Source organism: Tachyglossus aculeatus, chromosome X4, assembly GCF_015852505.1.
Source record: "Tachyglossus aculeatus isolate mTacAcu1 chromosome X4, mTacAcu1.pri, whole genome shotgun sequence".
In the NCBI taxonomy this organism is placed as follows: Eukaryota; Metazoa; Chordata; class Mammalia; order Monotremata; family Tachyglossidae; genus Tachyglossus; species Tachyglossus aculeatus.
In genome coordinates, this window is record NC_052098.1 from 45,642,898 (window position 1) to 45,647,967 (window position 5,070).

The following is a 5,070-nucleotide window of genomic DNA, read 5'->3' on the forward strand; positions in this document are numbered from 1 at the left end:
CCCGGATTTGCCTCTGGCCCAGCTCACCGAGACCACCGTCACTCCGTCCCCAAGGGTCTCGCCTTTTCTCATTTTCCGTGACCAGCTGGGGAAGGTGGAGGGGCCGGGCTATAACCCTCACCCCCTCCAGAGCTACTTCCAAACCATCTCGCCTCCTCCATCGTTCACCTTAATATCATCAGAATGATGATGATGGCGTTCGTCGCGCGCTTAACTACGCGCCAGGCACCGTACTAAGCGCTGGGGCGGGTACGAGCAAGTCGGGTTGGACACGGTCCCTGTCCCACGTGGGCCTCACGGTCTCAATCCTCATTTTACCGACGAGGTGACTGAGGCTCAGAGAAGTGAAGTGACTTGACCAAGGTCACCCAGCAGACGAGTGGCCGAGCCGGAATTAGAACCCATGACCTTCCGATTCCCAGGCCCTAGCTCTAGCCGCTACGCCACGCTGCTTCAGATTATTTAGACTTCATGTCGTCCACCTCTATCACTCACTGTAGCTTCTAGTTGCCTCCAGGATCTACTCCTGATGATAACGAGGGCATTTATTAAGCGCTTACTGTGTGCAAAGCACCGTTCTAAGCGCTGGGGAGGTTGCAAGGCGATCAGGTTGTCCCACGGGGGGCTCACGGTCCTCATCCCCATTTTCCAGATGAGGCAACTGAGGCCCGGAGAAGTGAAGTGACTCGCCCCAAGTCCCACAGCTGACAATTGGCGGAGCTGGGATTTGAACCCCTGACCTCTGACTCCAAAGCCCGGGCTCTTTCCACTGAGCCACGCTGCTTCCCCATAGTAGAACGTAGTAGTAGTAGTAGAATGGATCTACTACTTCATTCTACCCGCTCTGCTCAGCTAGACTCACTCACTCCCCTTTCCCTTCGCCGCTCTCATACCACTAACCCGCAGCCCTGGATCACTGCCACCGTCCGCCTCCTTCGCTCTTATGCTCGAGCTGCCGAACGCTGCTGGCAAAAGTCTAAACCCCGTGCCAACCTAGTTCACTTCAAGTTTATCCTTTCCTGCCTTAACTCAGCCCTCTCCTCTGCCAGACAAAACTATTTCTCCACCCTTATTGACAGCCATGCCCATCACCCCCGCCGGCTCTTCCGTACGTTCAACTCCCTTCTCAGGCCCCCGGTTCCTCCCCCTCCTCCTTCCCTCACCCCCAACGATCTGGCCTCCTACTTCATTAACAAAATTCAATCCATCGGGTCCGACCTCCCCAAAGTCACTCCCCCACTTCTCCAACCCCCCGGCTCTCGACGCTCTCTGCTACTCTCCCATCCTTCCCAGTAGTATCCCCAGAGGAGCTCTCCTCCCTCCACTCAAGTGCTACTCCGGCCACCTGTGCTTCTGACCCCATTCCCTCTCATCTCATGAAATCTCCTGCTCCGTCCCCTCTCCCCTCCTTAACTTCCATCTTCAACCGCTCGCTCTCCGCTGGTTCCTTCCCCTCCGCCTTCAAACATGCCCATGTCTCTCCCATCCTCAAAAAACCCTCTCTTGACCCCACCTCACCTTCTAGTTATCGCCCCGTCTCCCTCCTACCATTCCTTTCCAAACTCCTCGAACGAGTCGTCTACACGCGCTGCCTCGAATTCCTCAACGCCGACTCTCTCCTCGACCCCCTCCGGTCTGGCTTCCGTCCCCTACATTCCACGGAAACCGCCCTCTCAAAGGTCACCGATGACCTCCTGCTTGCCAAATCCAACGGCTCCTACTCTATCCTGATCCTCCTCGACCTCTCAGCTGCCTTCGACACTGTGGACCACCCCCTTCTCCTCAACACGCTATCCGACCTTGGCTTCCCAGACTCCGTCCTCTCCCTGTTCTCCTCTTATCTCTCCGGTCGTTCATCCTCAGTCTCTTTTGCAGGCTCCTCCTCCCCCTCCCATCCCCTTACTGTGGGGGTTCCCCGAGGTTCGGTGCTTGGTCCCCTTCTGTTCTCGATCTACGCTCACTCCCTTGGTGACCTCATTCGCTCCCATGGCTTCGACTCTCACCTCTATGCTGATGACACCCAGATCTACATCTCTGCCCCTGCTCTCTCCCCCTCTCTCCGGGCTCGCATCTCCTCCTGCCTTCGGGACATCTCCATCTGGATGTCTGCCCACCACCTGAAACTCAACATGCCCAAGACTGAACTCCTTGTCTTCCCTCCCAAACCCTGCCCTCTCCCTGACTTTCCCATCTCTGTTGACGGCACTACCGTCCTTCCCGTCTCACGAGCCCGCGACCTTGGTGTCATCCTCGACTCCGCTCTCTCGTTCTCCCCTCACATCCAAGCCGTCACCAAAACCCGCCGGTCTCGGCTCCGCAACGTTGCCAAGCTCCGTCCTTTCCTCTCCATCCAAACCGCTACCCTGCTCGTTCAAGCTCTCATCCTATCCCGTCTGGACTACCGCATCAGCCTTCTCTCTGATCTCCCATCCTCGTGTCTCTCCCCACTTCAATCCATACTTCACGCCGCTGCCCGGATTGTCTTTGTCCAGAAACGCTCTGGGCATGTTACTCCCCTCCTCAAAAATCTCCGGTGGCTACCAATCAATCTGCGCATCAGGCAGAAACTCCTCACCCTGGGCTTCAAGGCTGTCCATCACCTCGCCCCCTCCTACCTCACCTCCCTTCTCTCCTTCTCCGGCCCAGCCCGCACCCTCCGCTCCTCTGCCGCTAATCTCCTCACCGTGCCTCGTTCTCGCCTGTCCCGCCGTCGACCCCCGGGCCTGGAATGCTCTCCCTCTGCCCATCTGCCAAGCTAGTCTCTTCCTCCCTTCGAGGCCCTACTGAGAGCTCACCTCCTCCAGGAGGCCTTCCCAGACTGAGCCCCTTCCTTCCTCTCCCCCTCGTCCCCCTCTCCATCCCCCCCATCTTACCTCCTTCCCTTTCCCACAGCACCTGTATATATGTATATATGTTTGTACATATTTATTACTCTATTTATTTATTTATGTATTTATCTTACTTGTACATATCTATTCTATTTATTTTATTTTGTTAGTATGTTTGGTTTTGTTCTCTGTCTCCCCCTCCTAGACTGTGAGCCCGCTGTTGGGTAGGGACTGTCTCTATGTGTTGCCGACTTGTACTTCCCAAGCGCTTAGTACAGTGCTCGGCACACAGTAAGCGCTCAATAAATACGATTGATTGATTCATTCATTCATTCATTCGACACCTTTCCCCACCCAACTACATTATTTCAATGGTCCTCGGAGACTTTAACACCCACCTCGATCATTCTACTAACCTCCCCCTCCCGCCATCCCTCCCCCGACGATACCTCCTCTCAGTGATCTGGTATCCGACCCCACTGCTCCCCTCTCTTCCCCTGCACACAATGCCCTGTTCTCTTAAATCCGCCAAACCGCGTCTGTCCTCTTTCGAAACCCTAACACTGAAAATGGACCTACTCAGAGGGACATTTTCTGATTAATCTCGTCTTCCCCATCATGTCATTCTACTAGCCCCCTTAACGCTCGTAAGTATATCTTCCTCCCTCTTGGATGGTGAGACCCCTGTGGCACCAAGGCTGTCTGATCCGATTACTGTCAATTGAATCTACCCCAGCATTCATTCATTCAAGCGTATCTATTGAGCGCTTACTGTGTGCAGAGCACTGTACTAAGCTCTCGGGAAGTACAGGTTGGCAACGTATAGAGACGGTCCCTACCCAACGACGGGTGCACACGGTAAGCATTTAATGAATGCCATAATAATCCCGATCTCTTATTTATTTACTTATTTATTTAATTCCCTACCTGCATCTTTTGCTCCGTTAGAGAGTAAGCATCTTGCGGGCAGGGATCACGCCTTCTGCCTTTACGATACCGGCCCCAACACTTAATACAGTGCTTTGCACGTTGAGGCCTCGCTAAGCATCCATGACGATGATGACGACGACGATGATTTCTCTCATCTCCGCCACGACTGTCATCTTTTCTCAGAGCGCCCGCTCCTCCGGCAGTGTGCAGCGTAGGGTGCCGCGGGCTGCTGCCGCTGAGCATGGCGGAGAGAACTGAGGGTCGACTGTCGATGCCGTCGAGTCGTTTCCGACCCTCAGCGACCCCACGGACACATCTCTCCCAGAACGCCCCGCTCTCCATCTGCCATTGTTCTGGTAGTGCATCCGTAGAGTTTTCTTGCTTAAAGATATGGAAGCGGTTTACCATTGCCTCCTTCCGTGCAGTAAACTTGAGCCTCCACCCCGGACTCTCCCGGGCCGCTGCTGCCCAGCGTAGGTGAGTTTTGACCTGTAGCAGATTGCCTTTCACTCGCTAGCCATTGGCCAAGCTAGGAATGGAAGGGGGGGTATTCCTCTGCTTGAATTCTCCCTCCCGAAGCCGAGACTGGTAGAGTACTGGAAACCCTCCAGGTGTGACACTGAGAAAGGATGAGGGTCGATAGGGGCGGGTATTCTGCTGCATCTTCTTTTCCACCAAGCCACCTTTTAGTTATTCGTGTCAGAAGTTAAAAAGCATCTTAGTCAGTTCTGCAGGTTGGCTTTCATCACCATCAGCGGTATTATTGGGCACCTAGGGCATGTAGAGCTCTGTACCTGAGACAGATAGAAGGAGAACGTATGGTCCCAGCCCTGGAAGAGCTCCCGTTCTAAGGGGGAAGACGAACTGACGAAGTTTGGCAGATCTATGTGGTAGTTGAGAGATGGTGAGAACACATGTAAATAACGGACACGAGGGAATAACTAGATCAAATACAAATAAATAAACATCTTAAGGGGGTACTGATCCCCGTAGAGGTAAACAAAAGCAGTGTCGTGCATTTGATAATCTCTTTTGCAGGCTCCTCCTCCTCCTCCCGTCCCCTTACTGTGGGGGTTCCCCAAGGTTCGGTGCTTGGTCCCCTTCTGTTCTCGATCTACACTCACTTCCTTGGTGACCTCATTCGCTCCCACGGCTTCAACTATCATCTCTATGCTGATGACACCCAGATCTACATCTCTGCCCCTGCTTTCTCCCCCTCTCTCCAGGCTCGCATCTCCTCCTGCCTTCGGGACATCTCCATCTGGATGTCTGCCCGCCACCTCAAACTCAACATGTCCAAGACTGAACTCCT